We start from the raw sequence: 25,780 nt of genomic DNA on the forward strand, positions 1-25,780 counted from the left end.
TTACATTTATGATGTACCTTTTAACTTTGTGATCAAATAAAATAACCGTAGTGCTTTAGCACATTATAACACTAAATAAGCTAAATAAGATCTCTTCTTAACTGCCAGGAGCAGGCTGATGAGAATGCCCTGAAATGGAGGAGCCACGGACTGGTGAGTGGGGAGGGCGGATGCTCCGAGTGTCCCTGAGGTACAAATGAGATGTGTGATGGGGCGTGGGTCAGAAAAGGGGGAATAGGCCACGGGAGAATAACAGAGTCACACACATCTGACAGTGAAATCACGATTCGCTCCCGTTTCTGTCTTTCGTGGGAGAAAGCCAAGGTCATTGGCATCGGAGACCAGAGGCCTGGGGCGGAGTGGGAGAGGGAATATGCGCACCCAGCATCACGTGCACGAGAGGCGGGCGGGACCGGGGTGGAGCGCGGCCTAGCAGGCACCAAGCTCCCCTGGCTGGGCACCAAGGCCCTCCAGGAGCCACCGCCAGGGTTCTCAACCTAGGGAGCCTCCTAGAGGCGCTTGCCCCTGTGGCCAGTTAGGGGCGGCCATCCGCGGAGCCGGTCAGATCCCGCCTCCCTCGGCCCCATGGGGGCATGCCTCAATCTGGGCTCCAGTGACTAAGAGCATCCTTTTCTCCAGGGATTGATTTTAGCTCATTTGTCAACAATTTGTTGGTTGCATATCTACAGGTCAATTTCTAGGCCTCTCATCTGCTCCATTGTTCTACAAGTCTACCATTTTGCCAGTACCACAGCATTTCAATAGTAATTACCTTGTAACATGTCTTGAAATCAGATGTTGTGATGCCTCCAGCTTTGTTTTGCTATTAAAGGTTGCTGTTGCTATTTTGGGTTTCTTTTGTTTCTATCTGAAGTTTAGAGTCATTTGTTCCAAATCTAAGAACATCTTTGGTATTCTGATTGAGATAACATTAAATCTGTAAATTGATTTTAATAGTATATATATATATATATATATATATATATATATATATTACATATATATATATAATACATATATATGTCTATTTTGGTGATATTCCTTCTTAAAATTAATGAACATGGGGATTTTCTGTGACTTCTATTTCTGTCCTTAATGTTTTGTAATGTTCAGATGTGGAGATATTTCACATCTTTAAATTTGTCTCAATGTATTTAAAGGTTTTGTAGGTATTATCAATGGTAATTATTTTACAAGTTCTTTCTCAGCATGCCATTTTTTCTGTATACAAATGTTATTGATTTGTGTGGATTCATTATATATCCAGCGACTTTGCCTAACTCTCTTGTGTGTTCCAATAATCTATTGTTGTATTTTGGTTCCACTATGGATAAGATCATATCTTCTGAGACAATTTGATTTCCTATTTTTCAATTTGTATACCACTGACTACTTTTCCTGTCTAATGGCTCTGACAGAATCTTCCAAAACTGTTAGATAGCAATGATGAGAGTAGGCATCCTTGTCTGGTTCTAGGATTTTTTAAATATTTATTTATTTGAAATCTAGAGTTACAGGGGGAGAGAGGGAGAGAAAAGGGGAGAGGGAGAGAGAGAGGGAGAGGGAGAGGGAGATATATATATATATATATAATATATATAATCATATATAATATATATAATCATATATATTATATGTATATATAATCTATATATATATATTATATATATAGATTATATATATTATATATATATATATATATATATATATATATATATATATAGAGAGAGAGAGAGAGAGAGAGAGAGAGAGAGAGAGAGAGAGAGAGAGAGAGATGCCTTCCATCTGCTGGTTCACTCCCCAGATGGCCACAATGGATGGAGTTTGGCCAATCTGAACCAGGAGACTGGAGCTTCTTACGGGTCTCCCATGTTGGTGAGGGGAGCAAAGGACTTGGGACATCTATTGTTTTCCCAGGCCATAGCAGAGAGTTTCATTGGAACTGGAGCAGCAGATACTTAAACCAGTGCCTATATGAGATGCCCGCACTGCAGCTGGTGGCTTTACCTGCTATGCCACAGTGCTGGAACCTACTTCTGGATCTTAGAGGAAATGCTTTTGATTGTTTTGCATAGGTTGAGAAGCCTTGGGATTACTTTTACTTTAAAAGTTATTAGAATTCATTAGTAAAGCCATTTGATCCTGGGTTGTTTTTTTTTTGTTTTGTTTTGTTTTTGTTTTTGTTTTTTTGGAAGTGTCTTTGTTGATGATTGTTTATTTAGTTTATCTGTGTCTTCATGACTCAATTTGGTAAAGTGTATGTGTCCAGAAATCCATCCATTACTTCAAGATCCTCAAATTTATTGTTATACATCTGTTTGTAGTAATTCCTAGTGACTTTATTTCTGTGGTATCCATTGTAATACCTCATTTATCATCTGTGATTTTATTAAATTTGGTCTCAATTTTATGGTTGAGTAGAACAAAATGATATACATTTTGATTTTTTTTCAGAAAATGTTATTCATTACACAAATCTTTTGTATCTTTGTTTCAATTTTGTTTTTTTCTAATGTTTATTATTGTCTCCTTCTCATTTTCAGTTTGGTTTGTTCTTGTTTTTCTGGACTATTGAGATGATCATAGATCATTTGTTTGATGGCTTTCAAATTTATTTAAGTAGGTAATAAAGTTTTCCCTTAACACAGCTTTTACCCTATCTCAAATTTTGATATATTGCAATCTTCATTTATTTTTAGAAATTGATTTCTCTTTTGGTTACTTCTAAGATCCACTGTTCATTCAGTGGTAGAATGTTTAGTTCTCTATATGTTTGCATTTTTTCTAAACTCTCAGAAGTTTTTAATATACAGTTTTATTCCATTGGGTTCAGAAAGTATACATGGTACAATTTCATTTCTTTAAATTTCTTATGGCCTACCATATCATCTATCCTATATAAAGTTCCATGCATCAATGAAAAGAATGTACTCTGAAGTTGTGGGGTGAAATGTTCTGTAGATATCAGTTATGTCCATTTGGTCAAAAGTGTAGATTATCTCTATTGTTTATTTGTTACATTTAATCTACTTGATTTGCCCATTGATGAATGTGGGTGTGGAAGTCCCCCATTACTACTGAGTTGAATCTGTCTCCCTTTAGATCCATCCCCATTTGTTTTAAATGGCCAGATTCCCTATCATTGGGCACACACATTTACTATAATCATATGTTCCTGTTTGTTGAGTAGATACATTAATCATTATGTAGTGCCTTTCTTTATTTCTTTTAACAGTTTCTGTGTTAAAGTATTTAATGTCTGATATCAGTGTAACTATGTTCATTTTTTATTTCTGTTAGCATGGAATATCATTTACCATACTTTCACATTTAGTCTGCATTGTAGTTTATGAGGTGTGTTTCTTGTAGGTAGAAAATAGATGGGTCCTTTATTTAAACCATTCAGCCAGTCTATATCATTCAATTGGAGGATTGATGCTTTCTACATTCAAGTTTATTAGTAATAAGCAATGACTTGGCCCTGTTTTTTTCCATGAATATTCCAATTATTTATTTTGGTTTTCCTTAGTAATTTTACTAGGAAATTTTCTGCTTTCACATCCTTTCATGATGTATCTTTGTTTCTGTGTGTAGCACGTTCTGAAATATTATTTGTAAGGCTGGATTTGTGGTGACAAATTCTTTCAATTTCTATTGGTTTTGGAGGTTGTTTATTTCACCATCAATTATACATCAGAACTTTTGTTGGGTATAGTATTATGGTTAGACTTTTGTTTTAGGACTTGACCTGCATCTCTCTACTCTCTCTGAACTTATAGCATCTCTGATGAGAAATCAGCTTGTCAATTTACCTTGACATCCTTTGATGGTAATCTGGCATTTTTCTCATGAACATTTTGGGATCTTTATCTGTTACTTTAGAAAGTTTGACTATAATGTGTCATGATGAGAAGCATATCTGGTCCGGTGTCTTTGGTGTTCTATGTGCTATCTATACTTTGATTTAAATATTTTTTTTCAAATCCATAAATTTGCTGCTATTATTTCATTGAATAGGCCTTTTAACCCAATTTGTCTTTTCATACCCTCAGGAATTCCTAAGACACATATGATTGATCATTTATTGGTATTCTGTAAATCTCAAACACTATTTTTCATTTTTTTCTTTCTTTTCTAAGAGGCATTTCAAAGATTTGTCCTCTAGCTAAGAAATATTTTCTTCTTTGTCACCAAGTCTGTTGTTAATGTTTTACATTTCTTTTATATTTGACATATTGAATACTTCATTTCTAATATTACAGATTTATTTCTCAACAATATCTATTGCATGGTAATATTTTTCATCTAGGTCATGTATGCATTTCTTTAATTGGATCAATTGCTTCTCCTGCTTGTGAGTAATCCTCTGAGCAACATTTTGACTTCTGAACATTTCTAGGTCATGGAATATGGAAAGTGCAGTCTGCTCTGGGCTAGGGGAAAATAGTATTTTAAAAAGTAGAGAAACTGCATTCTCAGAGGAGAGTTGGAGGGAAATCTGCAGTGGAGAGTCTGTTGAAGGAGGAGATACTGTGTATCTGTGTGTAATGTGCAGATCTACAGCTATGAGTGCACAGTTAGAGAAAACACCAGCTTTGCAAAGCAAGGTGCAATCAGCCTGCAGTGACCCATGCCACTGGCTATTTAACCAGAGGGGGAGTTTAGTGCCCTTCACTGTCTTTCAGTATGGTCTGGATCCCAAAGCAGAACAGGGTGCCTGATAACCACAGTGGAAAAAGGGAGCAAGTTTTCTTCTGTTGATCCTCTCACAACAGTGCCCAGCAACTGGCTGAAAGAGCTTGGGCACCATTTTAACAATAAGAGAGTGAATGTACACCCAGCAATTGGTGCAGATAAAATACAATCTTGCCAGCAGAGGCACCCACAGCAGCGCTGGTCAACACAGCAGGCAATGGGCAGGGTGAAAGAGTCATTCCGACATCACTACTGGCTGCAGATATTCTTGTATGTTCCTGCATGGCACTCTGTGGGGAGAAGGCATGATTGTGAAGTGGGAAGGGCTGTGGCTGGTGGCCATTGTGCAAGCACGTGATCCAGGAATTTCACCGAAGTAAAATTTCACATTCCCCACTAACTTTGTGTAGGGCTGGCAGAATTCAGGTGGCTGGGTACCCTGATAGGAGGTGCCCCAGTATCTCAACATATCAAAGGTTCTGAAGTTCAAACTGCCTAGGCAAAGCACCCACAGGCAGCTGGCTCTGAGAGCATCTCAGTTTCTCTGTGGAAGTGACAGACCAATGGATTGCTTGTATCCTCTGCACATCTTGAATGTGGGAGCCCTGTGTGCTGAGGTGGTGGGAAATCTGTGACTGCATAAGAGGTCACAGAATGTACCTGGGTTTCTTGGCAATTAATGTGTGCAGCTTGATATGCCCAGAAGTTCTTGATTGCCTGGGATGGTCATTGAAGTGAGATTTGTGCTTACAGTGAGGACTGAACAATTCCTTTGTGCAGTTCATGCAGAGTGCAAATGAGTATTTCACTGACTGAGGGCTAACATCTGGGCATTTGATCACCTTGTAAGAGAGGAGATGAAGGTATGATTATATCAACAGAGATAACCATACCTCCATTTTCTGTTAACAGGTGATATGTATTGTCCAGGATACTCCTACCACCCTGGAGCACTGACCAGAATTATGGCCATACTCAGCACACAGCACTGGATATATCACTGAAACACCCAACTAACTCCACTAACACACAGAGGCAGAGTTAAAAAAGAGATCAGAGGAAAAAACCAACATGGAACTCCAAAAATGCCCAGAAATAAATGCAGAAATTCAAGAAACAAGAATAAGGAAGATAAGAGGACTCCCTCCACCCCAAATAACACAACACTTGATTATTAGAATGTAAAGATGAAAAGATAGATGAAAAGACTGAAATGGAATCCAAAAGATTAATCATAGGATTACTCAGAAGCAATAAGGAGCAAATACACAAATTCAAGTAATCCATGCATAACATGATTGAAAAAAATCTACTATTAAACTGAGATTTTGAAGAGAAATCTAAATGAAATATTAGAAATGAAGAGTTCAGGGCCGGCGCCGCGGCTCACTAGGCTAATCCTCCACCTTGCGGCGATGGCACACCGGGTTCTAGTCCCGGTCGGGGCACCGATCCTGTCCCGGTTGCCCCTCTTCCAGGCCAGCTCTCTGCTGTGGCCAGGGAGTGCAGTGGAGGATGGCCCAAGTGCTTGGGCCCTGCACCCACATGGGAGACCAGGAGAAGCACCTGGCTCCTGCCATTGGATCGGCATGCTGCGCCGGCCGCAGCGCGCCTACTGCGGTGGCCATTGGAGGGTGAACCAACGGCAAAAGGAAGACCTTTCTCTCTGTCTCTCTCTCACTGTCCACTCTGCCTGTCAAAAATAAAAAAGAAAAAAAAAGAAATGAAGAGTTCAATGTGTCAAATAAAAACATGGTGGAAACAACAGACTCAACAGACTTAGTGAGGCAAAAGAAAGAAGAGCCAATCTAGAAGACAAAACTTTAGAAATTTTTCAGTAAGACCAAAAAAAAAGAAGAAATTAGAAAAATTAAAAATAGTGTTGGAAATTTAAGTGATGTTGTCAAATGACCCAAAATATAGGTCTTAGGAGTTCCTGAAGTTATGGAAAGAGAAAGGATTAGAAGTTCTATTTAGTAATATAATTACAGAAAACATCCCTAGTTTGAGAAAGAAAAGGACATCCCAGTACAGCAAGCACATAGAACTATTCATAGACATGACCAGAAAAGATCCTCACCACAACACATTGTATTTAAATTATCAAGAGTAAAACATGAAGAAAAAAATCCTAAAATGTGCAGAAGAGAAATGACAGATTTCTGTCAGTGGATCTCTAATTAGACTCACAGCTGATTTTTCATCCAAAACTCTATGGGCTAGGCAAGAATGAAGAGACTTAGTCCATGTACTAAGAGAAAAAAAAAAAAACTGTGGACCCAGAATACTGTGGGCTGCAAAGCTCTCATTCATAAACAAAGATGAAATAAAGACCTTCTATAACAAATAGAAATTGAATTTGGCACTACTCTTCCAGTCTTGCAGATGCTTGAGGAAGTGCTGCTACATACAGAAACATAGAAAGACAGACATCATTATGAAGCAATGTGAAAGCAGAAAATCTATTTGCTGCCTACAAGAAACATACCTCACCAACAAAGATGCACATGGAGCAAAAGTGAAAGATTGGAAGAAGATATTACATCCTAGTAGAAACCAAAAAACAACAGGTGTAACCATCCTAACATCAGAAAAAAAAAATAGACTTTAATACAAAAACTGTAAAAAGAGATAAAAAGGGCACTGTATAATGATTAAGGGATGAATCCAACAGGACAAATGACTATAGTAAATGTATATGCACCCAACACCAGGGTTCCTGGATACTTAAAATAAATATTAATGGATCTAAAGGGAGACATAGACTTCAGTACAATTGTAATGCTGGACTTTGACAAAACATTTTCATCAATGGTCAGGTAAACTAGACATGAACTCAGAAAACAAGCAACAGAACTAATCAACACTATCAGTTAAATGGACATGATATCTGCAGAACTTGTCATTCCACATTTCATTCCAATTTCACTCCTTATCATGATTGACTAATAAAAGTAGTAGGCTTGAGTAACTTTCCAAAAGTGGAGCCATGAAATGGAAACAAAGGACAGTTCCTGTAGAAAATATATGATCTACCTAAGCTAAAGAGGTAGGAAGATGTAAATCTTAGGATATCTCTGTGAACAGAGTAATCAGGAAGTACCTTCTTAAAAAGGAGGAAAAGGAAAACTATTTTAGTTTAGTTTTTTTTGTTTGTTTGTTTGTTTTTGTTTTTGTTTTTTTTTTTACTTTTTGACAGGCAGAGTGGACAGTGAGAGAGAGAGACAGAGAGAAAGGTCTTCCTTTTGCCATGGGTTCACCCTCCAATGGCCGCCGCAGCCAGCGTGCTGCAGCCGGCGCACCACGCTGATCCGAAGGCAGCAGCCAGGTGCTTCTCCTGGTCTCCCATGGGGTGGAGGGCCCAAGCACTTGGGCCATCCTCCACTGCACTCCTGGGCCATAGCAGAGAGCTGGCCTGGAAGAGGGGCAACCAGGAAAGAATCCGGTGCCCCAACTGGGACTAGAACCTGGTGTGCCGGCGCCACTAGGTGGAGGAGTAGCCTGTTGAGCCACAGCGCTGGCCAGAGGAAAATGATTTTTATTTGTTGTGGAAGAAGGGCAAATAGTGAGAAAGGAGGGAGGGGATATGGGTGAAGGAATGAGAAAAGGGGAACTGTGTGTGTATGTGTGTGTGTGTGTGTGTACACCAGTCTTCCTGCAGATTCAGGTCACTGAGAGTAAAGGGAAAGTTCAGATGATGCAGGTGCTTTTCTGTGCAGTTTAGGTCCTGTGCTACATACAGATTCACTCTGGATTGCTAAGTCATGGACACAATGATGGTTTAGTATGGAAAAAGCAATTTCTGAAAGCACTGGAGAAGTAAAAGATGTAAAATTTTCACTATTAGTTTCTCCTTTTAGTGAAGAATAAAGAGTGGTTCCTAGAGATCAGAAACATAAAAATTCAAACACATAAGGTATTTGCCTTGAGCTAACATTGTAGCACAATGGAATAAGCTGCCACTTGGGAAGCCATAATGCCATATCAGGGTGCTGGCTGAGTCTCTACAGCTCTGCTTCCTTTCCAGTTTCCTGCTAACACACCTTGGAAAGATGGCTCAGTCCTTACTGTCCACAAGGAAGACCATGATGGAGTCCCAGGCACCTGGCTTTTGTGTATCCCAGCTAGAGCCATTGCAGTATTTTGAAGGGTGAACCAATAGGTAGATATTCTGTCTCTGATTATTTCCCCCTCTGTGTTGTAGATAGGTAAACAAACAAATAAACAAACAGCCAAGGAGGAGCACCCAGAGGCTCTGGGATTATTAGTTGTCTGTGAGTCACGAAGAAAGCCTGTCCCAACATATCAAATTGAATAGCAATGAAAAATGTACATAAGTATTAGAATCCTAGAAAATCAAAAGAAATCATAAAGCTCATGTCAAAGTCAAATTCAATGGCAAAACCTTGAAGATAATTTATTTTCCAAATGTTCTTATTCTCCCTCCATTCTTACTGGTAAATCATTCCAAAAGTCATATTATCTCTTTATAATGAAATAGCATAGTCATTTACTTCTGAAATTGACAAGATCTAAGACACTTGGTCCAATTAAGCTTTCAAATTTTAAATTATTGTCTCAAGAAAATAATGTTTAGCCGGTGCTGTGGCTTAACAGGCTAATCCTCTGCCTTGCGGCACTGGCACACCGGGTTCTAGTCCCAGTTGGGGCGCTGGATTCTATCCTGGTTGCCCCTCTTCCAGGCCAGCTCTCTGCTATGGCCCAGGAAGGCAGTGGAGGATGGCCCAAGTCCTTGGGCCCTGCACCCGCATGGGAGACCAGGAGAAGCACCTGGCTCCTGGCTTCAGATCAGCGAGATGCGCTGGCTGCAGCGGCCATGGGAGGGTGAACCAACGGCAAAAAGGAAGACCTTCCTCTCTCTCTCTCTCTCTCTCACTATCCACTCTGCCTGTCAAAAAAAAAAAGAAATCAAAAGTGCTTTGGGAGGAATTAATAAGAAGAAAAAAAAAAAGAATATAACCTTTGAATTCCAAACGGCATGTTATTTTGTTAGATATAAGGTATGTTTCTACGAATAATCTAATCATAGATATACGGTATGTTTCTATGAATAATCTAATCACTTAAAGAAACATCTCTGTGATACACAGCTTGTGTCATTGAGAAACAGTTTTCTTTTGTAGTTAAAGACAGGCTCTGGAGTTGAACTGGGTTTGAGTTATATCTAAATACTGAGTAGCTGTGTGTTCATAGGCAAATATTTAACCACTCCATGCACCCATTTTCTCATTCAGATTTGAAGGTAATTGTAACTGCTTCATAGAGTTGATAGAATTAAGAATTGAAGCTAGAGAAATTAAATACAATGTATGCCATCAGTACATAACAGACTTATTTATTCCACTTGAAAATGTAATATTCTGGAAGGTGCAATCTCAGCAAGAGTTAGGGAAAAAACTACAGTGGAAATTCCAAAGAAGGAAGAGGGATGCTATGCTCTACATGGAATGTGTGGACGCACAGAATGAGTATAGGAACAACACAGGACTCCAGTAGCCAAGAGTCTAAGTGCCAGTTTTGGACACTGAGGTGAGATCAGACTGCAGTAGTGCAAACAACTGGTGATATAGATTCTGGGAGAGCCTGGCGTTGGTCTGACCTGGAGCTCTGTAGGGAACAGGATATCTGCCAACCTAGAGGGAAGATAAAGGCTCATTTGTCTCCCCAACCCCAATAATGATGCCTTACAATTAACTGAGAGAGAGAGGACAGAATTTTGGGCACACAAACAGATGCACCACCTTTTGTCCACAAGCCCAGCAACCAACTGCAAGGAGATGCATGAGTCTGGCTGGGAGGACTGACAGGGGCCTGAGTACCCATGTAGGACTGTGAGGTGCCCCAACATATTAAAAACTCTGGGGATCACCTGCCTAGGAGGAGCACCCATAGGTAGCTGGCTCTGAGAGTGTCTCTGCCACTCTGTGGATGGGATGGACTGGTAGGGTAGAGTGGATCCTTGGCACTGCATGACTGTAGGATCCTTGCATGTTGGGACTGTGGAAACACTATGGTTGCATCCAAGTCACAGGTGTTTCTGGGTCTCTGGGCAATCACTGTGGATGGCTCTACATAATCAGGACTCCCTGACTGCCTGGGGTGGGTCATTCTGGTGGGGTTCATGCTCACACTGATGATTGCATGGATCCTTTGTGTGGTTCTTGTGGCAGCATGGATGAATATTTTACCCAGTGTGGTTAGCACCCAGGCATTGATTACCATGGAAGAAAGGAGGTGAAGATGAAAGTACTACACCAACACAGCTGATTAAACTCTCCTGTTGAAAAAAAAAGATCTTCCATGCCCAACTTGGGTGTCACCCTTGATACTCCCCCAACACTGGCACACTAAATAGAGCTCCTACACACAGTATTCAGTATTTCAGTATTCACTGAAAGAACAGACACTCCTCCAAGCCACAGAGGAATGACCCAAAGATAAAAGCAATCAGAGGGGAAAATACAAGTATCTCCAAAAATGCCTAAACATAAACACAGAAATCCAAAAATCAAGAATAAGGAATACAAAGTGATGCCCCTACAGAAACACAACTGTTCAATACTAGATTGTGAAGATGAAGAGATTGATGAGGGCTGGGAATGTAATTCAAAAGATTAGTCATAGGGTTATTCGGAAGCAATCAGTGTTAAAGTGATGATTTAAAGAAATTAAATCACATGAATGAAATTTTTGCATAAAATTCAGATTTTAAAGAGAAACAAAATGAATTCTTAGAAATGAAGAATTCATTAGACTAAGTAAAAATGATGTGGAAAGCCTTAACAACTGAAATGATGAGGCAGCAGAATGAATATTTGAGTTAGAAAACAAATCTCTGGGATTTTTACAATCATACCAAAAAAAAACAGAAGAAATTAGAAAAAAAATAAAACAGTGTTTCAGATTTATGGGATACCATCAACTCAACATACATGTCTTAATAATTCCTGAAGATGTGGAAAGAAAGAATGGATGAAAAGTTCTATTTAGTGAAATAATCACAGAAAAATTACCCAGTTCGGAGATAGAAAGAGATATTCAGGTACAGGAAGCAAATAGAACTAACAGACATGAACAGAAAAATTCTTCCCCACACATATTGTAATTAAACTTCAACAATAAAACAAAGAAAATAGTCTAAGCATGAGAGAAATGCCAGGATATTTTTAGAGGATGTCTAATAAGTATCACAGCTGAATTCTCATCAGAAACTCAAAGGGTAGGAGAGAATGGTGAGGTAGAGTCCATGTCTTCTCCTCCCCTCTCCAGAAACCTTTTATTTAAGGAAAAGGAACTTCATACATTTCATAATTACAACTTTAGAAACATGGCTATTCTTCCCATGGTACTGCTCTCCAACCCACTCTCCCACCCCTCTTCCTCCTCCCTCCCCTATTCCCACCATTATGTTTTTACTAAGATCTATTTTCTGTTATCTTTGTATACATATGATTAGCTCTATGTTAAGAAGTTCAACAAATAGTATGAATGATAAAAAAACATTTTTTTCAACAGTTAAGAAAAGGACTATTCAAAATACAGTCCAAGTTTTAAGAGAAAGAAACTATCAATCTGGAATACTGTATCTTGCAAAGCTCTCATGTAGGTGAAACAAAGACCTTCCATAACCATGAGAAACTGAAAGAATTTCTCACCATTCATGCAGCCTCACGAAAGATGCTACAAACAGAAACCCAAAATGATAGGACTATGAAAGAATGTGAAAGTAGAAAACCACCCAGTAAAAGTACAAAGCAAATTCAAAGTAAACAATATGAATATTTACATTAGAAAAATGGGAGGGTCAATCTTTATTTATCAACAGAAACCTTGAATGTAAATAAAATAGATCAAAACAGAAATCAACAAAAACTTCTGGGAATGAATGAAGACAATAAAACATACCAAAATGATACAGCAAAATTAGTGTTAACATAGAAATTTAGAGCAATTGCTGCCTACAGCAAGAAATTGGAAAGGCACCAAACAATGAGCTATCAATGCATCACAAGGACCTAGAACTACAAGAATAAACCAAACCAAAACTTAAAAGGAGAAAAGGAATAATTAAAATTATTAGAGAAGAAATAAACAAAATTGAAGCCAAATAAATGCAACATACAATAAAAAAATACAACATCCGTTCACGATGAAAACCTTAAGCAAACTGGGTATATAAGGAATATTTCTCAACATATTCAAGACAATTTGTAACAAACCCACAGGCAGCATCTTATTGAATGGAGAATAATTGGAAGCATTTCACTAAGACTTGGAACCAGACAAGGATGCCCACTCACACCATTGCTCTTTAATATAGTCTTGAAATTTTTAGCCAGAGCCATTAGGCAAGAAAATGAAATCAAAAGTATACAAATTGGAAAAAAGGAAGTGAAACTATCCCTATATGGAGATGATTTTATATATAGGTGATACCGTAGATTCCAGTGAGAGACTACTAGAATTCCTAAAAGCATTTGGTAGGGGAGGTGCTGTGGGAGAATGGTTAAAGTCTCTGCCTGCAGTGCTGCCATCCATATGGGCACTGGTTTGAGATCTAGCTGCTCCACTTCTGATCCAGCTCTCTACTATGACCCAGAAAAGCAGTAGAAGATGGCCCAAGTCCTTGGGCCCCTGCACCAGTGTGGGAGATTTGGAAGAGGCTCCTGGCGCTGACTTCAGATCGGCATAGCTCTAGCCATGCAACAATCTGGGGAATAAACTAATGGATGAAAGACCTTTCTCGTCCTTTCTAACTCTGCCTCTTTGTAACTCTGACTTTCAAATAAATGAATAAATCTTTAAAAAAAAAAGAGTTTGGGGTGCTGATACCATTGGCTAATCCTCTGCCTGTGGTGCTGGCATTCACTATGGATGCCAGTTCTAGTTTCGGTAGCTCCCCTTCCACTCTAGCTTTTTGCTGTGGCCCTGGAGGGCAGTGGAGGATGGCCCAAGTGCTTGGGCTCCTACACCCACATGGTAGACCAGGAGGACGCACCTGGCTTCTGGCTTTGGATCGGTACAGCTCTGGCAGTAGAAGCCATTTGGAGAGTGAATCAATGGAAGGAAGATCTTTCTCTCTGTCTCTCTCTCTCTCACTGTCTATAACTCTACCTGTCAAATAAAGAGTTTGGTAAAGTGGCAAGATATAAGATCAACATAGAAATGTCAAAATCTTTTGTGTACACAGACAATGCCATGTCTGAGAAAGAACTTTTGAGAACAATCCTATTCACAATAACTACAAAAGGAATTCAATACCTTGGAATAAATTTAACTAATGATGTCAAATATCTGTAGGATGAAAATTACAAAATATTATAGTAATAGAAGAAGACATTTCAAAATGGAAAATTCTTCCATTTTCATGAATTAGAAGAAGCAATATCATCAAAATGTTCACACTACCAGAAGCAATTTAGTCTCAATGTGATTCCAATCAAAACACCAAGGACATTCTTCACAAATGTAGAAAAAATGATGCTGAAAATCATATGGAAGTATAGGAGACTCCAAATAGCTAAAGCAATCATATGCAACAAAAACAAAAGCCAGAGGCATTTGCAGGTGCAGGGGCTCAAGCACTTGGGCCATCGCCCACTGCTTTCCCAGACCACAGCAGGGAGCTGGATGGGAAGTGGAGCAGCCAGCCGGCACTAGAACCAGTGCCCCATGGGATGCTGGTGCTGCAGTGCCGGCCCCCCAAATATCTCTTAAGGAAACAAGTAAGAGGGGATGAAAAAAGCATTCCCTGCCCCGTCTTCCGGCTGAGCTGGCAGCGCTGGGAGAGGAGGCCCTAGTTGCTGACTCAGCAGAGCCCCACAGCTGGGATCTAAAAGTCCCAGCACAGAACCCGGCGCCAGGGATGGGCAGGGTGGCGCGGGCACCTGGAGACAGAGCGTGTGGTGGCAGGTCGAGTGCAAGCCCCGCTGGGAGGTGGCAGGGGTGCCCGGTGCGGCCTGGCCCTTGGTTTCTCCCCGCAGCCTTCCCTCCAGGCTCTCTGAGGTGCTATGAATGGATCAACGCTGTCTCCAAGTCCTCCCGGGACTGGGGGTTTATATCCTGTTAGCCTGGTCCATCTAAGAGGCAGAGGCCTCCAGTCTGCAAGCCCCAAGCTCCATCCCCTGAGGGGGCAGCGGCCCCGGTACCTGAGCAGCAGAGACTTGAACACCCCACTGGGGACAGGGACATCCCAGGCGGTGGCCGCATACACGGGCATCTTGAGCGCTGGGCCACCATGTGTGCCCCCACTTGGATCTGCTTGGGCTGCTCCCCCGGGGACCCCATGGGACATTTCCTGGTCACCTCTCATGGCCTTGGGAGTGCAGAGGAGACCCAGTTAGGGCTGCAGACGGCCCTCGACTGGCCAGACGTGTACTGGTCTTCAGGAAGGAAGACACAGGAGCGGGGATCCCGCCCCGCCCCGAGTCTCAAAGGTGGAAGGCATGTGCGGCCCCTACGGCCCCCGCGGTGAGGCCTGTGCGCTTTCAGATGGGGCCATCCGTGGCCCTGAAGCCCCTTGCACCTTCTCTCACCAGCATGTCAGCCGGGGCTCCCCACGGTCATCACCCCATCTCCTGTGTTTATCTGGTGGTTCGGCCATGGCCATGGCTGATGGTGACCCAGCTCTGACACACTTGTCCCTGCACATAACGGACAAGACCCCAGAGACAGTGGACGCTCAGCTTAATGATTAAGACACCTGCTTTTCTTTCTCCTCCTGAAGATTTGTGTATTTATTTGAAAGGCACAGCTGTGCAGAGAGAGGGCCAGAGAGAGAGAGGTCTTCCATCTGCTGGTTCACTCCCCAAATGGTGGCAATGGCCGGGGTTGGGCCAGGCCAAAGCCAGGAGCCAGGAGCTCCGTTCAGGTCTCCCATGTGGCTGGCTGGGCCCCAGCACTTGGGCCGTCCTCCACTGCCTTCCCAGGCACATTAGCAGGGGGCTGGAATGGAAATGGAGCAGCCAGGATGTGAACTGGTGGTGTGACAGGTGGCAGCTTCACCTGCTGTGCCGCCGTGCTGGCCCTAACACCTGCTAGGACATCTGCATTCCAGGTCCCAGTCCTGGGTACCCCCTGACTCAGCTCCCACCAATGCCCACCCTGGGTCCCCCGATTCAGCTCCGGGCCGACGTCCACCCAGTGTCCCCCTGACTGCAGCACCCAGCGGACGCCCACCCTAGGTCCCTGCCACCCGCGGGGGAGCCCATGCCGAGCTCTGAGCTTCGACTCCCTCAGCCTTCCCAGGCACCTGGGGGTGACCCAGTGGATTCGAGCTCTGCCTCTCACGCTGACCATGAGCTAAAGAGAACAGAAAACTCCAAGAACCAAGGCTGCAGGCCCAACGCAGAGGATTCCACTTAGATTCCCACGGGCCTAAGCAGCCTGGCTCTGTCCAGGCCTTAGCCCCCAGGGTTTAGTGCGCGTTTGTGACTCCCAGCCTGCGCGGGCTCGCCGTGCTCTGCCCCCAGCAGAGAGGCGCTTGGGCCCAGCGCTAAGTGCTCTCTGTTCTTGTTTTGTCTGAAGCCCCTCGGCCGGATCCCGCCTGGCCACGCCACCCTCCTCTGGCTGGATGTTCCGGTGGCACTGCCCGGCCCTGGCCGACGCCGCAGGCCGCTCCAGGAAGACACGGGGATGGAGTCGCTGGGCAGCGCTGCTGCGGAGGACCCGGCCTGTAAGTTTACCCGCGCCAGGCTTGGCTCTGCCGGGGCTGGGCCCACAGATCCCAGAGGCCCTGATGGGAATGGGGCTGCCCGGCTCAGGGGCCTGGGGTGGAGGGGCCGCGGGGGCGTGGCTGCGCGTGCCCGAGCCAGTAACTCAGCCTGTCTGTGCTCCCCCCCCATCCTCAGCTGTGAATCACAGGAATTGAGCTTGTAAGGGTCATAGAGGTGATGCAGGGCTGGCACTCAGGGCTGCTCCCCCAGCCCACAGGCCACACCCCTGGCTCACAGGCCATGCCTGGCCCATAGGCCACGCCCCTAGCCAGAAGGCCGCACCCACAGGGCACTCCCCCACCTGCAGGTCGCACCCCTGGCCCGCGGACCACGCCCCCTGCCCACAATCCGCTCTCCTGTCCCACAGTGAAGCCCTTGGGTCCAGTCCCCAGCACTCACTGCTGTCCCCAGCTCTCTGCCGGTCCACACCCTGTGAGGCAGCGGTGACAGCTCAAGTGCCAGGGCCCCTGCCACCCGCACGGGAGACCCGGATGGAGCTCCAGGCTCCCAGCCTCGGCCTGGCCCAGCCCTGGATCCTGGCACTCGGAGTGAACCAGTGCATGGAAGACCCCGCTGTCACTCTGCCCTTCAAAAAGATAAGGTAGATAAGTAAATGAATAAAACTTTAGGATGTTTAAATCCAAATCCGTGGACTTAGAACGTGCCTAGGCCTCCTTTAATCAGCCCAAGAGAGAAAGGCCCGACTCCCGGGGGGAAGGGGGCTGCAGGCAGAGTCTCCCTGGGCCTTCACACCCACACCCATGCCCACAACAGCCCCCCCACACACACAGGGCAAGGACAGTGCATGCTGGGAAAGTGTGCTTGGGATGCAGGCCGTTTTGCACCCAAATGATCTTTAAGACATTTTCAAGACTTGAGCAGCCGCGACAGGGAACCCCACTGCTGGTTCAGTCCCCAGATGGCCACAGCAATGCCCACAGGGGAGCCCTCCCTTCTGCCCACCAGGACTCGCCCCAGGCTCACGGTGTGGGTGCGGCTGCCCCAAGGAGGGGGCCCCGTGGCAGCTCTTGCTCCGGGCAGGCACGCAGGCAGCGTCCGTCCGCAGTCACTCAGCATCGAGTTCAGGCCCCCAATTCTCATCAGAATTAGGGGCACGAGACTCGGGTTGGATAATCCTGGGCTAGATTCCTCTCCTGCCTGGGACGATGAAACTGGAGTTACCGCCCCCAGGCGGGCAGCTCTATGCAGATGGAAGCAACCCCCCGCACCCCACAGCTCTGAAGCCTGGGGGGGCAAACGCCTTGGGTTTGACTTTTCAGGGTGGGTCCCTCTGGTGTGAGGCTTGGGGGTGACCCTCTGGCTCCAATCTGTCCTCATGGCCACATGGCCATGCTGAGGGGTCAGTGCCTCCCGGGCGGGGACCAGCCCTCCGTGTCATGGTCACTGCTGGATCCTCCGTTGGCCCCCACAAGGAGAGGAGCCACGCCGGCGTCACACACACCCAGCGCCCCCAGCCCAGTCTGCTTCCAGCTGAGTCCCGTCTGAGAGGGGGGGCTCTGTCTCCTGCCTGTCTCGGCCAGGGAAGGTCTGGGACTCAGGTGCCCACCGGGCAGGATGGTAACCTCCCTGCCGGGCCACTCCCGAGTCCGCAGTGCCGAGCATGCACACAGAACGATGACCTGACCATCTTCTGCCAGGACGCACCTCTTACATTTTTCTACATATTCATTTGAACAGGAGACATAAAGTCAGAAACAGAGACCCCCGCCTGCTAGGTCAGTCCCCAGACACCCGCGATGGCCAGGGCCAGGCCAGGCTGAAGCCGGGAGCCAGGAGCTCCATCGGGTCCCCCAGGTGGTGCAGGGGCCCAGGGTGCGCACGCGCGGGGGCTGGCTGGACGTAGAGCCGGGACCCGCGGTGCCTTCACAGCTACAGCCAGTGCCCACCCCGCTGCCTGGAAGGCGCGAGGGGATGGCCACGGCTGCCCCGCCCCAGCCCGAGGTAGTGGGGGGAGCGCGAGGGGCCACGGGTACTGTCGGCCTCTCCCCAGCCACTCCCGGCACACTGAACTTCAGCAGAGCCCACCGGAAGCGCAGGACCCTGGTGGCCCCCGAGATCAGCATTTCGCAGGACCCAAGCGAGGGCTCCCTGCTGTCTGACGACTTCCTGGACATGCCGGATGACCTGGACATGAACGTGGATGACATTGAGACCCCCGACGAGACAGACTCTCTCGAGTTCCTGGGCGACGGCAACGAACTGGAGTGGGAAGGTAAGGGCCAGGGGCTGTCCCGGTCTCGGCTCAAGGCGCGGGGTGCGGGGGCCACGGAATAGCGCGGGTTCACGCGCACCTGCACCTGTCGCCACCGCGCGGGTCTTCCCTGATATCCTCGAAGGGGACCGCAGCACGCGGCCTGCCCGGCGTTTCGAGCTCTTGCTCTGGGCGCTGGGGACACGGGGGGACACAGCGGGGATGTGGTGGGAGGGGACATGGCCCCGCCCACGGGCGTGGGCAGCCACCACACGGAGGGCAGGACAGAGTGGGGGCCCAGGACGACCCGGCCCGCTGTCCACACTGCCCGGGGGGCGGAAGCTCGGGCCAGGGTAACCGGATGGGGTCCTTGGAAAGGGTGCCCGGCACAGGCCTGGAGGGTGGCGAGGGGTGGAGGGGCTGGGCAGGGGCTAGGGGAGAGGGAGGCAGGCGCAGGTCTCACAGCCCCAGTGGCCACAGCGAGGGCTCTGGCGAGAGAAGCGGAGCAGCATTGGCCAGGTCTGATGTCCACGTGTGTGGGGCAATCTTGCGGTCACGGCCAGGGAGGGCAGGTGGGGGCGGGGCCCAGGGAGAAGTGGGCGGTTGGGAGCGGGGCCCAGGGAGGAGTGGGCGGGAGGAGGCCCAGGGAGAAGGCAGGAGGGACTTCACTCCAGGATTTCGGAGAGCAGTAAACAGATCCGCTCTGGTGATCGCACTCTTCCTAGGTTTTCATTTGCTTTTCTTCTGATTTATTTGAAACACAGAGTCAGAGAGAGAGCGAGCGAGCGCTCTCCCATCCGCTGGGTCCCTCCCCACATGGCCACCAGGGCCAGCGCTGGGCCAGGCTGGAGCCAGGAGCAGGAGCTCCATCCGGGTTTCCCACGCAGGTGCAGGGCCCCAGCACTTGAGCTCTCACTGCTGCCCCCAGGGTGCGCATGCGCAGGGAGCTGCCCCCCCCTCAAGTCTGATCCGGGATGCCCCTGTCTCAATCACCACACCACACACGGGTCCCGTCTTCCCCACTGGACGCTGCCCACGGCAGAGCGAGGACGGCACCCGGAGCTCAGCAGCAGAGCCGAGCCCGAGAGCCGGAGGGGGGATCGCTGTGTGCGGGACCCCAGGGCAGGGCAGGCCAGGAGGGCGCCCACTTCCCCCATCAGATCCTGGGTCCCTCCCCAGCTCTGCTCCGGACTCCGCCTGCAGGGGTGGCCCAGGTGCTCCTGGCCAGCAAGGGGAGACCCGGATGGCGCTGCCGCCCCAGCATGGCAGGCCTGGGGAGTGACCGGGAGCGAGCTGGGTCTGACTCCCATGGCACAGCTGTGGACCCCAGTTCCCCCACTGCTGTCAGCAACTTGGCTCTGCCGAGGGGTGGGGGACACGAAGCAGCCCACCGTTACCCCCGACCCCCTGCTGTTTGCGTCAGGAAGTGTTGGGAGTCAAATGTCCGGAAAGCGCAATCACTGAAGGCTTTCTGGAGGAGGTGGCACTTGAGCCAGGTCCTGTCAGGGCACAAGCAGCACCAGGGCGGGAGAATGAAGGCAGCCATGAGAGGCTGGCGCGTCCAGCCCAGGGGTGCTGCTTCCAGATGACACCCCGGTGGCCCCCACCAAAAACAGGCCTAGGGACATCGCGGACCTGTTGGGGACAGCACAGCAGAGGACAGCCCTGCAGCCAACGGGCGCCTGTGGTGCAGGTCATCATCGGGGAGCAGGAGTGCCGCATTGACCTGCACATGATCCCGCCGCACAAGAAGGTGGTCACGCAGGAGGTGAGGCCCCAGATACCTGTGCCCACCCACGGTGAGGCTCCCCTGGGAACCCATGGTCACCCGGAGGTCAGACCCAAGTACGCGTGTTCACCCCGGAGGTTGCCACCCCCATACCCGTGGTCACCCACGGAGGTTGGCCCCCACCCCATACCCGTGGTCACCCGGAGGTCACCCCCCCCCCCGTACCCATGCTCACCCTGGAGGTCGCCCCCCTCTGTAATCATGGTCATCCCGGAGGTCGGATCCCCCTCCCCAACCAGGGGTCACCCCGGAGGTCAGACCCCCATACCCGTGGTCACCCCGGAGGTCGGCCCCCCATACCCGTGCTCACCCCAGAGGTCGGCCCCCCCCCCAGTACCCGTGCTCACCCCGGAGGTTTCCACCCCCACACCCGTGGTCACCCACGGAGGTCGGACCACCCCCATACCCGTGGTCACCCACGGAGGTCGGCCCCCACCCCATACCCGTGGTCACCCAGAGGTCGCCCCCCTCCGTACTCATGGTCATCCTGGAGGTCAGATCCCCCTCCCCAACCAGGGGACACCCCGGAGGTCAGACCCCCATACCCGTGGTCACCCCGGAGGTCGGACTCCGTACCCGTGCTCACCCCAGAGGGCGGCCCCCCTTACCCGTTCTCACCCTGGAGGTCGGACCCACCCTCGAACCCGTGGTCACTCACAGAGGTCGGCCCCCCATACCCGTGGTCACCCGGAGGTCACCCCCCCCCGTACCCATGCTCACCCTGGAGGTCGCCCCCCTCTGTAATCATGGTCATCCCGGAGGTCGGATCCCCCTCCCCAACCAGGGGTCACCCCGGAGGTCAGACCCCCATACCCGTGCTCACCCCAGAGGGCGGCGCCCCGTACCAGTGCTCACTCTGGAGGTTGCCCCCCACACACCCATGGTCCCCTCCGTGCCCCACCGCGGGCAGAGGGTGGAGCCTGCGTGGCTCGGATCGGTTACTATGGCCAGGGCCTCAACTCCATCATCGTCTTAGCCACCTGCTTTCTCCCCACAGCACCTGTGAGGACCACCACTACATCATGGAGAACCTGTCCTGAGAGTGGGGCGGGGCCGGCGAGGAGGGGGGGCGGGGCCGGGGCGGAGCAGGCGGAGCAGGCGGGGGCGGGGCGGGGTAGGCAGAGCTGGTGGGCCAGGGGCGGGGCGGGGGGGTGCTAGGCCACAGGGGAGGGGACCTGAATGGGGCAGGCATGGCTGGGTTGGGCGGGGGCCTGGGCGGGGCAGGCGGAGCCGGCGGGACAGGGCCGGCACAGGGCGGGTGGAGGGGCGTGCGTGGGGCCAGGGCGGGCGGGGCGGGGCGAGGCCGGGCGCGAGGACCCGCCCACTCAGGCTTTCCCACGAAGGCGCAGGGGCCCAAGCACCCAGGCCATCCTCCACTGCTCTCCAAGGCCACAGCAGAGCTGGATCGGAAATGGAGTGGCTGGAACTGGAACCCTCACCCACGTGGGATGCGGCCCTGCAGGCGCCCGGCGCCGTTGACTCTTTAATCAAACCTCCGCTCTCCCTGCGCTCTGCTCTGGGCCCGGGTTCAGTCCGGGCGCTGTTAGAACCCCGGGCCCTGAGCGCGGCCCCGGTTGGTGGATTCCGCCCCTCGAGGGCTTCAGGCAGCGGAGTGGAGGCCTCCACCTCCCCCGCCAGGAGACGCTCACGGTCTCCCGGGGAACGCGCGACGCGGGGCGGGCGACGCCCTGGGCCAGGGTCCTTGCTCTGCCAGGCCAGGCCGCTGGACCACAGCCTCCGAGGGTGGAAAATGCGCCGGGGGTGGGGTGGGGCGGAGCACTGCCTCTGCCCTTCTCCCCTTCCTCTCCCACCCACCTCCTCCGCTTCCCGCCCCGGCCGTGCCTCCCTAGGCCCGCAAAGCCCTGGGGTAGGTCCCAGCACAGGGACCACGAGGCTCGGAGGCAAATGATGGCGGGTGGCAAAGCCTCCGCAAGGAGTCCGACAAGCACCGCGTCCCCGCTGTCCCGCGGCTTTTCCTCGAGGGACCGGGTGCGGGGCCGGGTACGGGGCCATGTGCGGCCAGGAGCCTCCTCCCTCCCTGGCCTCGGCTGCCTCCTGGGCCCCTGGGTGGGCTCTGGATCTCGCGTGGGCGTCCCCGGGCCCGAGGAAGGAGGTGCCCGTCCTGGGGGAGATGCGACGCAGGGTGCGCACTGCAGCAGGGGGCGCCCTCCGGCACCCAGCCGCCCTCCCCCAGCCCCGTGGCCGCCACAGAGCCCGCGGGGTTCCCCGAGGTCCTGTCCTGCAGGCCGGGCGCACCCTTGGCGCCCGATGCCTGCACAGCAGCCCCAGCGCCCACAGCCCAGGACCCTGGCCCCTCCTCCCTGCACGGAGGGCGCCTCCTCCCCCGGCCGCATCCAGGCCCTCGGCCTCCAGGAAGGGACCTTGGTAGGTGGTGGGAGGGATCCAGCTGCTCCGCGGGCCCTGCGTGGCAGGCCTGGCACAGGAGCTGGCAAGCAGGCGGCGGGGCTGGGAGCAGCCGCTCCTCCTGGGGGCAGGGGTTGGGGACTGCTCCCAATCAGAGCCGTGGCCGCCTCTGCAGCCCGGTGCTGTGGGTGGCCACTCGCTGGCCGCCGGACTCCCGACGCAGCTGCCCTCTCCATCTCTCCCTCTCCCCCTCCAGCTCCGAGGGTCCCAGACCATGGGGCCCGGGCAGGTGTAGGGTCTGCCTTGCCCTGTGCCAGCATGGAGGTGCTGGGCGCCCCGGTGCCCAGTAAGGCCAGAGAGGCCGCGGTGAAGTGGCAGCTGTGCTAGGACATGACGGCCAAGATGTGGTGGATAGTGAGGGCGCCGGGCCCACGTGGGCCAGCGTGGTGGTCCTGGGGCCATGTGGCCGGTTCGGCGGACCCCTGTGGACCAGGGACGGTCTGTGGGCAGGCAGCCCAGGGGGGCTCCAGGCAGGGCCGGGGGTGGCCGCGTAGGGCAGGGCTGGGGCAGCTCCGCTAGCTTGGGCGCCCTTCTGGAAGCTTCTAGGGGGCCAGGCCGCAGCCCTCCGGGCTGTGACCCTGCTGTGGGGGAGGGAGAGATTCTGGGCCGTGCTGGGGGCTGTGGGGCCGGGCTGGGGGCCGGGAGGGGCGCGGGCCGTCCACCTGGGGACTTGGAGCCTGCGGCTGGGGGCCCGGTCTCGTCCCCCTAAGGAAGCGGCCTGGGTCTCATGGCCCTGGCTCCGGGGTCCTGTCCCCTACAGCCGCCATGGGGGGGTGGGGGTCCCCAGTCCCCAGTGCAGAGTTCTGGGCTCAGCTTCAGCTCTGGGTCTCCCCTTGGCCTGCATTTATCATGTGCCTATTGTATCCCGGCCCCGTCTCTGGTGCTGAAGAGAAGGGCAGGTGGGGGCAACGGGGCGTGGGGGGATGGTGGCAGGGCCCGCGTGGTCCTGGGCAGCCGCAGAGCCAAGACCCGGCAGCTGGCAAAATGGGCAGAGAAAAGGGGGCGGAGGGCAGGGCTGTGGCAAAGGCCCTGGGGCAGCAGGGAGCCAGGAGGCTGGTGCAGCTGGAGCTGAGCGTGGGGGGGGGGCACAGCAGAGTCCCAGGATCCCGTTCAGGGGGGTTACGCCCACCCCCTGTCCAGTCCGGAGCGCAGGTCAGCGGGTGGGCGGTTCCTGCAGAGGTGCGGCCTGGGGGCACCTAGCTGCCTGCCCCTCCCCAGCCCTTGGCAGGATCCTGGAGCTGCGTCACCCCCCACCAGGGCCCCCACACAGCGCGGCTGCCCTGGGTCCTGGGAGGGGGCCACGTGCCTGCCAGGGCCACGCCAGCCTCGCTGTGCAGGGCTGAGGTCCCCGTCTCGGGAGGCATCAGAGCCCAGAGGGGCCGCAGCGTCTACGCTGGGCCGGCCAGGATCCAAGCAGGGAAACAGGACCCGCAGGCGGCGTGGCCGCAAGAGCCGCTTCCGTGGCTTTGTCCCTTCCTTGGGGGGGTTCCAAGGAAGAGGAAGAGGCGAGAGCGAGGATGTGCGGGGCCAACGACAGGCTCCGGCTGCCACTAGCCTCGGTCTCCCCTGCCCCCCGCGAGGCTGTTGCCCAGGCCGGAACTGCGGGCCGGGCATGCGGTGGCGGCGGTGGTGGGACCCCGGGAGGCTCTGCCGTGAACCAGCAGCCAGGCCGGGGGCTCGTGGGCATGGGGCCGGCGCTGAGGAGGGGGTGCTGGCGGAGGGTCTGGGGTCTGGGGGCAGAGGGCGAGGTTGTGCAAAGGCCTGGGGTGGGAAGGAGCTATGGGGGATGGGAGGAGCCCTAGGGAGCCACGGTGAGGTTTAGGCGGGCAGGCGCCCCCCCATGCCTATCTGAGTGCCACCCACCACCTCCCCTGCTGTGTGCTGGCACTGGGGTGGGGGTCGGGGAGCTCCATCTCCTGGCTCTCAGCCACCGTCCACTGTGCCCACATCTGAGGCTCCGAGGAGCAGGCCAGTCTGCTGCAAACTATGGAATGTGTCCCGGAGCCGGGCCAGACAGGGGGTACGGGGTCATGGGCTCCTCCTCACCCCCGCCCAGGACGCTTAGAAGATGGGGCTGGGACCCTGGGGCGGGTGAGTGAGTGATTGAATGAATGAATAAGTGGCCCGCACAAGTGAGGCCCCTCGGTCTCCCAGGTTAGCAGCCTGGTGTGCGACCCTCCCCCAGTACACAGAGAGGGGCAGGGGCTCCCTGGTGCTCTGAGCTCCGCCAGGCCGGCTTGGCCACCTGCGTGGGGTGGACGTGGCTTGGGGCCATGGGTGGGCTGTGACCAGGTGGGAGGAAGTGAGGGAGCTGTGTTAGGCCTCAGGCACCACACTAGGGGACTTAAAAATGAATGAAAACACAAATTTTTACAAGAGTATGGAATATCAGTATATCTTACTCATTACTGGTGAGAATGCATAGTGGGACAGAAATTTTACCAGACATCTTGATGTGTTATTAGAAATCCAACCATAGTATAACCATATCATACAGCACACAGGTTCCTATATATTTAAAACAATATGATATATATATATATATATACATATATATATATATATATATATGGATATATCTATAAATGGATAGAACATGGGAGGAAAACAGGAGATGCAGAAACAGGAGATGCCTAGGGTATGAGTATTGGGCATTGGGACACAGAGAAACACCCCACTGCAGTCAGAAGTGTTCTAGAAACAAAGTATGACAGTGGGTTCAAACAAAGAGCAGAGAGGTATATAAAGGTTGCTACGAGCTGGAAGCACCGGCAATGAAGTTACTGCAGGGTAGTAGAAAGATCACTGTGGAGAAGGGAAGCAGATAGTTGAAGGAGGATCTTGGCTTCATGTAAGAGGGGCTGGAGGACATGATGATTGGCTTGGTACATGCAGACACTCAGGAAAAGATGTGCTGGAGACACA

The 25,780-nt window shown here is 51.0% G+C and overlaps 2 pseudogenes; one reads left to right on the forward strand and one right to left on the reverse strand.

Annotated features, from left to right (window-relative positions):
* LOC133754184 (egl nine homolog 1-like) overlaps positions 1-14,935 on the reverse strand; it is a 79,625-nt pseudogene extending 64,690 nt beyond the window's left edge.
* A 66-nt stretch (positions 14,936-15,001) lies between these two features.
* The window catches only part of LOC133754185 (caytaxin-like), a 43,823-nt pseudogene continuing 33,044 nt past the window's right edge, over positions 15,002-25,780 (forward strand).

The sequence above is a fragment of the Lepus europaeus genome, chromosome Y, assembly GCF_033115175.1.
Source record: "Lepus europaeus isolate LE1 chromosome Y, mLepTim1.pri, whole genome shotgun sequence".
Taxonomy (NCBI): Eukaryota; Metazoa; Chordata; class Mammalia; order Lagomorpha; family Leporidae; genus Lepus; species Lepus europaeus.